Source organism: Amphiura filiformis, chromosome 6, assembly GCF_039555335.1.
Source record: "Amphiura filiformis chromosome 6, Afil_fr2py, whole genome shotgun sequence".
NCBI classification, from domain to species: domain Eukaryota; kingdom Metazoa; phylum Echinodermata; class Ophiuroidea; order Amphilepidida; family Amphiuridae; genus Amphiura; species Amphiura filiformis.
The window spans coordinates 69,134,885-69,145,786 of record NC_092633.1 but is presented as its reverse complement, the minus strand read 5'-3'; positions in this window follow the sequence as shown (position 1 = coordinate 69,145,786).

Below are 10,902 nucleotides of genomic sequence, written 5' to 3'. Positions count from 1 at the left end.
AGAACGCGTTCATAGCGACGGCCGTTACAAGGGGCGCAACACTAAATAAGCGTCCCATAGGATAACGTGTGATTTCGGCCTACTTCGAGCGCCATTCCTGGCGTCCCTGCAATACTTGGCAAAATAAATTTGGTATCAAATTAAAGCTGTGTTTCTGTAGATTCTAAAACTTGTGTCGGCATATATCGATGACCGTTGACTTTTTTCGCTATTTCGCGGTGCAAAAATATGGCCTAAAAATATACTAAATTCACCACTCACATTTCAAAATCGGAAGTTGTCTTCATCCGCCACAGAGAATTGCTTTTGAGATTAAATGTCCGGTTTTTCTGCATCTTATCATTGAAGACACTTGTCGAATTCATATGAGCCGATTTAGAGTGATTTAAAGTGAACATGTCGGTAGATATGGTCGCTACAATCTTCTATTCACTATGGACTATATTAGCCGAATTTCGTTCTTACATAAAATGCGTAGTGATTTAGTGTTGCGCCCCATTAAAAGTTTTCAAAATCCACATTTGTCACTTGTTAATTGAACTAGAGAAAATTTGTAGCTCAACACCGAAGATTTCATGTCTCTGCGACATTTCGTTCAAGAGAAATGGTGTTTTAAAGATCAGTGCCGAAACGCGGAAAATCGCATATTTCGACTTTTCCTCCAATATGCGAGAGTTTGTACAAAACTCACTAAACTGTGACAGACAACAATTTAAGCACGTCTTTGAACCAAGTTTAATTTCTTTTCTAGATTTTCTGTCTTGCCATTTTGTTTTGGAAAGCACTTGTTAATGAGTGTAAAGTATAAACACCCCCCCCCCCCTGTTTCAGTAGTAACAATTATGATCTTTTTGCATAGGCCTACTGAATATGCAGCAAAACGGCTTCATGCAGATTAACAATGTCTATTAACTTTAAAACCCGGTTTTGAGCCTTTTTGAAGATTTTTGGGTACAATTTCTAGACTTTGAAGGCGCCTGCTAGGCCAATAAAGCGTTTTTCCCAATAATAATTCATCAGGGTGACTTTTTGTAATACTTGTTTATCATCATGGTTGAAATAGAACACATTTCATGAAACGCATTTCTTATTTTGCGCGAAGAATGTAAAAGAACCCAACACGAAATAAGCGTCCCATAGGATAACGTGTGATTTCGGCCTACTTCGAGCGCCATTCCTGGCGTCCCTGCAATACTTGGCAAAATAAATTTGGTATCAAATTAAAGCTGTGTTTCTGTAGATTCTAAAACTTGTGTCGGCATATATCGATGACCGTTGACTTTTTCGCTATTTCGCGGTGCAAAAATATGGCCTAAAAATATACTAAATTCACCACTCACATTTCAAAATCGGAAGTTGTCTTCATCCGCCACAGAGAATTGCTTTTGAGATTAAATGTCCGGTTTTTTCTGCATCTTATCATTGAAGACACTTGTCGAATTCATATGAGCCGATTTAGAGTGATTTAAAGTGAACATGTCGGTAGATATGGTCGCTACAATCTTCTATTCACTATGGACTATATTAGCCGAATTTCGTTCTTACATAAAATGCGTAGTGATTTAGTGTTGCGCCCCCATTAAAAGTTTTCAAAATCCACATTTGTCACTTGTTAATTGAACTAGAGAAAATTTGTAGCTCAACACCGAAGATTTCATGTCTCTGCGACATTTCGTTCAAGAGAAATGGTGTTTTAAAGATCAGTGCCGAAACGCGGAAAATCGCATATTTCGACTTTTCCTCCAATATGCGAGAGTTTGTACAAAACTCACTAAACTGTGACAGACAACAATTTAAGCACGTCTTTGAACCAAGTTTAATTTCTTTTCTAGATTTTCTGTCTTGCCATTTTGTTTTGGAAAGCACTTGTTAATGAGTGTAAAGTATAAACACCCCCCTGTTTCAGTAGTAACAATTATGATCTTTTTGCATAGGCCTACTGAATATGCAGCAAAACGGCTTCATGCAGATTAACAATGTCTATTAACTTTAAAACCCGTTTTTTAGCCTTTTTTAAGATTTTTGGGTACAATTTCTAGACTTTGAAGGCGCCTGCTAGGCCAATAAAGCGTTTTTCCCAATAATAATTCATCAGGGTGACTTTTTGTAATACTTGTTTATCATCATGATTGAAATAGAACACATTTCATGAAACGCATTTCTTATTTTGCGCGAAGAATGTAAAAAGAACGCGTTCATAGCGACGGCCGTTACAAGGGGCGCAACACTAAATAAGCGTCCCATAGGATAACGTGTGATTTCGGCCTACTTCGAGCGCCATTCCTGGCGTCCCTGCAATACTTGGCAAAATAAATTTGGTATCAAATTAAAGCTGTGTTTCTGTAGATTCTAAAACTTTTGTCGGCATATATCGATGACCGTTGACTTTTTTTCGCTATTTCGCGGTGCAAAAATATGGCCTAAAAATATACTAAATTCACCACTCACATTTCAAAATCGGAAGTTGTCTTCATCCGCCACAGAGAATTGCTTTTGAGATTAAATGTCCGGTTTTTTTTTTTTTTTTTCATTGAAGACACTTGTCGAATTCATATGAGCCGATTTTGAGTGATTTAAAGTGAACATGTCGGTAGATATGGTCGCTACAATCTTCTATTCACTATGGACTATATTAGCCGAATTTCGTTCTTACATAAAATGCGTAGTGATTTAGTGTTGCGCCCCCTTATAAGCATTTAAAAGTTTTCAAAATCCACATTTGTCACTTGTTAATTGAACTAGAGAAAATTTGTAGCTCAACACCGAAGATTTCATGTCTCTGCGACATTTCGTTCAAGAGAAATGGTGTTTTAAAGATCAGTGCCGAAACGCGGAAAATCGCATATTTCGACTTTTCCTCCAATATGCGAGAGTTTGTACAAAACTCACTAAACTGGTGACAGACAACAATTTAAGCACGTCTTTGAACCAAGTTTAATTTCTTTTCTAGATTTTCTGTCTTGCCATTTTGTTTTGGAAAGCACTTGTTAATGAGTGTAAAGTATAAACACCCCCCCTCCCTGTTTCAGTAGTAACAATTATGATCTTTTTGCATAGGCCTACTGAATATGCAGCAAAACGGCTTCATGCAGATTAACAATGTCTATTTACTTTAAAACCCGGTTTTGAGCCTTTTTGAAGATTTTTGGGTACAATTTCTAGACTTTGAAGGCGCCTGCTAGGCCAATAAAGCGTTTTTCCCAATAATAATTCATCAGGGTGACTTTTTGTAATACTTGTTTATCATCATGGTTGAAATAGAACACATTTCATGAAACGCATTTCTTATTTTGCGCGAAGAATGTAAAAAGAACGCGTTCATAGCGACGGCCGTTACAAGCATTTAAAAGTTTTCAAAATCCACATTTGTCACTTGTTAATTGAACTAGAGAAAATTTGTAGCTCAACACCGAAGATTTCATGTCTCTGCGACATTTCGTTCAAGAGAAATGGTGTTTTAAAGATCAGTGCCGAAACGCGGAAAATCGCATATTTCGACTTTTCCTCCAATATGCGAGAGTTTGTACAAAACTCACTAAACTGGTGACAGACAACAATTTAAGCACGTCTTTGAACCAAGTTTAATTTCTTTTCTAGATTTTCTGTCTTGCCATTTTGTTTTGGAAAGCACTTGTTAATGAGTGTAAAGTATAAACACCCCCCCCCCCCTGTTTCAGTAGTAACAATTATGATCTTTTTGCATAGGCCTACTGAATATGCAGCAAAACGGCTTCATGCAGATTAACAATGTCTATTAACTTTAAAACCCGGTTTTGAGCCTTTTTGAAGATTTTTGGGTACAATTTCTAGACTTTGAAGGCGCCTGCTAGGCCAATAAAGCGTTTTTCCCAATAATAATTCATCAGGGTGACTTTTTGTAATACTTGTTTATCATCATGATTGAAATAGAACACATTTCATGAAACGCATTTCTTATTTTGCGCGAAGAATGTAAAAAGAACGCGTTCATAGCGACGGCCGTTACAAGCATTTAAAAGTTTTCAAAATCCACATTTGTCACTTGTTAATTGAACTAGAGAAAATTTGTAGCTCAACACCGAAGATTTCATGTCTCTGCGACATTTCGTTCAAGAGAAATGGTGTTTTAAAGATCAGTGCCGAAACGCGGAAAATCGCATATTTCGACTTTTCCTCCAATATGCGAGAGTTTGTACAAAACTCACTAAACTGGTGACAGACAACAATTTAAGCACGTCTTTGAACCAAGTTTAATTTCTTTTCTAGATTTTCTGTCTTGCCATTTTGTTTTGGAAAGCACTTGTTAATGAGTGTAAAGTATAAACACCCCCCCCCCTGTTTCAGTAGTAACAATTATGATCTTTTTGCATAGGCCTACTGAATATGCAGCAAAACGGCTTCATGCAGATTAACAATGTCTATTTACTTTAAAACCCGGTTTTGAGCCTTTTGAAGATTTTTGGGTACAATTTCTAGACTTTGAAGGCGCCTGCTAGGCCAATAAAGCGTTTTTCCCAATAATAATTCATCAGGGTGACTTTTTGTAATACTTGTTTATCATCATGGTTGAAATAGAACACATTTCATGAAACGCATTTCTTATTTTGCGCGAAGAATGTAAAAAGAACGCGTTCATAGCGACGGCCGTTACAAGCATTTAAAAGTTTTCAAAATCCACATTTGTCACTTGTTAATTGAACTAGAGAAAATTTGTAGCTCAACACCGAAGATTTCATGTCTCTGCGACATTTCGTTCAAGAGAAATGGTGTTTTAAAGATCAGTGCCGAAACGCGGAAAATCGCATATTTCGACTTTTCCTCCAATATGCGAGAGTTTGTACAAAACTCACTAAACTGGTGACAGACAACAATTTAAGCACGTCTTTGAACCAAGTTTAATTTCTTTTCTAGATTTTCTGTCTTGCCATTTTGTTTTGGAAAGCACTTGTTAATGAGTGTAAAGTATAAACACCCCCCTGTTTCAGTAGTAACAATTATGATCTTTTTGCATAGGCCTACTGAATATGCAGCAAAACGGCTTCATGCAGATTAACAATGTCTATTAACTTTAAAACCCGGTTTTGAGCCTTTTGAAGATTTTTGGGTACAATTTCTAGACTTTGAAGGCGCCTGCTAGGCCAATAAAGCGTTTTTCCCAATAATAATTCATCAGGGTGACTTTTTGTAATACTTGTTTATCATCATGATTGAAATAGAACACATTTCATGAAACGCATTTCTTATTTTGCGCGAAGAATGTAAAAGAACGCGTTCATAGCGACGGCCGTTACAAGGGGCGCAACACTAAATAAGCGTCCCATAGGATAACGTGTGATTTCGGCCTACTTCGAGCGCCATTCCTGGCGTCCCTGCAATACTTGGCAAAATAAATTTGGTATCAAATTAAAGCTGTGTTTCTGTAGATTCTAAAACTTTTGTCGGCATATATCGATGACCGTTGACTTTTTTCGCTATTTCGCGGTGCAAAAAATATGGCCTAAAAATATACTAAATTCACCACTCACATTTCAAAATCGGAAGTTGTCTTCATCCGCCACAGAGAATTGCTTTTGAGATTAAATGTCCGGTTTTTTCTGCATCTTATCATTGAAGACACTTGTCGAATTCATATGAGCCGATTTTGAGTGATTTAAAGTGAACATGTCAAAGTTTTCAAAATCCACATTTGTCACTTGTTAATTGAACTAGAGAAAATTTGTAGCTCAACACCGAAGATTTCATGTCTCTGCGACATTTCGTTCAAGAGAAATGGTGTTTTAAAGATCAGTGCCGAAACGCGGAAAATCGCATATTTCGACTTTTCCTCCAATATGCGAGTTTGTACAAAACTCACTAAACTGGTGACAGACAACAATTTAAGCACGTCTTTGAACCAAGTTTAATTTCTTTTCTAGATTTTCTGTCTTGCCATTTTGTTTTGGAAAGCACTTGTTAATGAGTGTAAAGTATAAACACCCCCCTGTTTCAGTAGTAACAATTATGATCTTTTTGCATAGGCCTACTGAATATGCAGCAAAACGGCTTCATGCAGATTAACAATGTCTATTAACTTTAAAACCCGGTTTTGAGCCTTTTTGAAGATTTTTGGGTACAATTTCTAGACTTTGAAGGCGCCTGCTAGGCCAATAAAGCGTTTTTCCCAATAATAATTCATCAGGGTGACTTTTTGTAATACTTGTTTATCATCATGGTTGAAATAGAACACATTTCATGAAACGCATTTCTTATTTTGCGCGAAGAATGTAAAAAGAACGCGTTCATAGCGACGGCCGTTACAAGGGGGCGCAACACTAAATAAGCGTCCCATAGGATAACGTGTGATTTCGGCCTACTTCGAGCGCCATTCCTGGCGTCCCTGCAATACTTGGCAAAATAAATTTGGTATCAAATTAAAGCTGTGTTTCTGTAGATTCTAAAACTTGTGTCGGCATATATCGATGACCGTTGACTTTTTTCGCTATTTCGCGGTGCAAAAAATATGGCCTAAAAATATACTAAATTCACCACTCACATTTCAAAATCGGAAGTTGTCTTCATCCGCCACAGAGAATTGCTTTTGAGATTAAATGTCCGGTTTTTTCTGCATCTTATCATTGAAGACACTTGTCGAATTCATATGAGCCGATTTTGAGTGATTTAAAGTGAACATGTCGGTAGATATGGTCGCTACAATCTTCTATTCACTATGGACTATATTAGCCGAATTTCGTTCTTACATAAAATGCGTAGTGATTTAGTGTTGCGCCCCCATTAAAAGTTTTCAAAATCCACATTTGTCACTTGTTAATTGAACTAGAGAAAATTTGTAGCTCAACACCGAAGATTTCATGTCTCTGCGACATTTCGTTCAAGAGAAATGGTGTTTTAAAGATCAGTGCCGAAACGCGGAAAATCGCATATTTCGACTTTTCCTCCAATATGCGAGAGTTTGTACAAAACTCACTAAACTGGTGACAGACAACAATTTAAGCACGTCTTTGAACCAAGTTTAATTTCTTTTCTAGATTTTCTGTCTTGCCATTTTGTTTTGGAAAGCACTTGTTAATGAGTGTAAAGTATAAACACCCCCCTGTTTCAGTAGTAACAATTATGATCTTTTTTTTTTTTTTTACTGAATATGCAGCAAAACGGCTTCATGCAGATTAACAATGTCTATTAACTTTAAAACCCGGTTTTGAGCCTTTTTGAAGATTTTTGGGTACAATTTCTAGACTTTGAAGGCGCCTGCTAGGCCAATAAAGCGTTTTTCCCAATAATAATTCATCAGGGTGACTTTTTGTAATACTTGTTTATCATCATGGTTGAAATAGAACACATTTCATGAAACGCATTTCTTATTTTGCGCGAAGAATGTAAAAAGAACGCGTTCATAGCGACGGCCGTTACAAGCATTTAAAAGTTTTCAAAATCCACATTTGTCACTTGTTAATTGAACTAGAGAAAATGTGTAGCTCAACACCGAAGATTTCATGTCTCTGCGACATTTCGTTCAAAAGAAATGGTGTTTTAAAGATCAGTGCCGAAACGCGGAAAATCGCATATTTCGACTTTTCCTCCAATATGCGAGAGTTTGTACAAAACTCACTAAACTGGTGACAGACAACAATTTAAGCACGTCTTTGAACCAAGTTTAATTTCTTTTCTAGATTTTCTGTCTTGCCATTTTGTTTTGGAAAGCACTTGTTAATGAGTGTAAAGTATAAACACCCCCCCCCCTGTTTCAGTAGTAACAATTATGATCTTTTTGCCTAGGCCTACTGAATATGCAGCAAAACGGCTTCATGCAGATTAACAATGTCTATTAACTTTAAAACCCGGTTTTGAGCCTTTTTGAAGATTTTTGGGTACAATTTCTAGACTTTGAAGGCGCCTGCTAGGCCAATAAAGCGTTTTTCCCAATAATAATTCATCAGGGTGACTTTTTGTAATACTTGTTTATCATCATGGTTGAAATAGAACACATTTCATGAAACGCATTTCTTATTTTGCGCGAAGAATGTAAAAAGAACGCGTTCATAGCGACGGCCGTTACAAGCATTTAAAAGTTTTCAAAATCCACATTTGTCACTTGTTAATTGAACTAGAGAAAATGTGTAGCTCAACACCGAAGATTTCATGTCTCTGCGACATTTCGTTCAAGAGAAATGGTGTTTTAAAGATCAGTGCCGAAACGCGGAAAATCGCATATTTCGACTTTTCCTCCAATATGCGAGAGTTTGTACAAAACTCACTAAACTGGTGACAGACAACAATTTAAGCACGTCTTTGAACCAAGTTTAATTTCTTTTCTAGATTTTCTGTCTTGCCATTTTGTTTTGGAAAGCACTTGTTAATGAGTGTAAAGTATAAACACCCCCCCCCCCCTGTTTCAGTAGTAACAATTATGATCTTTTTGCATAGGCCTACTGAATATGCAGCAAAACGGCTTCATGCAGATTAACAATGTCTATTAACTTTAAAACCCGGTTTTGAGCCTTTTGAAGATTTTTGGGTACAATTTCTAGACTTTGAAGGCGCCTGCTAGGCCAATAAAGCGTTTTTCCCAATAATAATTCATCAGGGTGACTTTTTGTAATACTTGTTTATCATCATGGTTGAAATAGAACACATTTCATGAAACGCATTTCTTATTTTGCGCGAAGAATGTAAAAAGAACGCGTTCATAGCGACGGCCGTTACAAGCATTTAAAAGTTTTCAAAATCCACATTTGTCACTTGTTAATTGAACTAGAGAAAATTTGTAGCTCAACACCGAAGATTTCATGTCTCTGCGACATTTCGTTCAAGAGAAATGGTGTTTTAAAGATCAGTGCCGAAACGCGGAAAATCGCATATTTCGACTTTTCCTCCAATATGCGAGAGTTTGTACAAAACTCACTAAACTGGTGACAGACAACAATTTAAGCACGTCTTTGAACCAAGTTTAATTTCTTTTCTAGATTTTCTGTCTTGCCATTTTGTTTTGGAAAGCACTTGTTAATGAGTGTAAAGTATAAACACCCCCCCCCCCCTGTTTCAGTAGTAACTATTATGATCTTTTTGCATAGGCCTACTGAATATGCAGCAAAACGGCTTCATGCAGATTAACAATGTCTATTAACTTTAAAACCCGGTTTTGAGCCTTTTGAAGATTTTTGGGTACAATTTCTAGACTTTGAAGGCGCCTGCTAGGCCAATAAAGCGTTTTTCCCAATAATAATTCATCAGGGTGACTTTTTGTAATACTTGTTTATCATCATGATTGAAATAGAACACATTTCATGAAACGCATTTCTTATTTTGCGCGAAGAATGTAAAAAGAACGCGTTCATAGCGACGGCCGTTACAAGGGGCGCAACACTAAATAAGCGTCCCATAGGATAACGTGTGATTTCGGCCTACTTCGAGCGCCATTCCTGGCGTCCCTGCAATACTTGGCAAAATAAATTTGGTATCAAATTAAAGCTGTGTTTCTGTAGATTCTAAAACTTTTGTCGGCATATATCGATGACCGTTGACTTTTTCGCTATTTCGCGGTGCAAAAATATGGCCTAAAAATATACTAAATTCACCACTCACATTTCAAAATCGGAAGTTGTCTTCATCCGCCACAGAGAATTGCTTTTGAGATTAAATGTCCGGTTTTTTCTGCATCTTATCATTGAAGACACTTGTCGAATTCATATGAGCCGATTTTGAGTGATTTAAAGTGAACATGTCGGTAGATATGGTCGCTACAATCTTCTATTCACTATGGACTATATTAGCCGAATTTCGTTCTTACATAAAATGCGTAGTGATTTAGTGTTGCGCCCCTTAAAAATCATGATATAAAATTCGTGTTTTTACTATCTTCTGAATATAGCTTAAATTAAATTGATGTGTAATTTTGGTCTCCACTTGTGCTATCTTCTGGAGTTCAAGTTGGGTAAAAACATTCAAGCAGTTCGGCCTGCAGAGTGTTGTTGCGACATTATTTTGAAAATGATTCAGGCCTAGTCCGTACGTCATACAAAGCGTAAAGCAGATGCGAGCAATACGCGTGGCACCAAAGTCGCGCGTTGTTTTTTTACGCAATCGCTCGCGCCATTCGATCAATTTGCAGTATGTGGCAAAACCAGCATGAGAAACAAAACAATAACATTGACCAAATGCCGAAAAACTTTTGTTCACAATCCCATGTCAGAATATTATTAATTAAAAACTGTGTAAGACAGCATTTTGTTTATATCAATCAATATATTTCTGCTCATAAAACATGTTTAGGGCCAACAGCAAACCTTTTCCTAACATATTTTGAATTCATGCACTTTTGCTATCTTCTGAAGATAGCTCAAATTTAATGCATTTTGTTAATCTCTATATAGACCTAACAAAATAATCGATGTTTTTACTGTTGTGATAGTGGTGCTATCTTCAAAAGATCAAATTAAAATTTCTTAAGTGTTGCGATATTTTCTTTGGGTAGGCCTATAATTTTGTTACATCCATGTGTTTTTACTATCTATTGAAGATAGGCCTAACTGAAATTAAATGGATGTCACATGGATTTTTGTCTCCTCAACGAGGTAGCTTTATTTTAAAGCGGTGCTGTCTACTGAAGACAAAGAAATTTCCAATAATTATGACGGTCAAAAATAAACGTTTTTAAAGCAAGCAGAAAATAAACATGTTTAAAGGAAATCTTCACTACTTGATATTTCACTTTGATCTTCAGTCGATATCATAGCACCAGTAGGCCTGATTCTATTCTATAATATCAATATATTATATCTTAATCAGGAGCACACAGTTCTATGGAATTCTGTGCTCAGCAGACAAAAATTAAAACATTATTTTATTTGAGCTATCTTCAATTTGACATTTTTACCCCATGCCGTGATTTCTAAGCTGTTGAAAACTCAAATTGAGATTTTACATTGA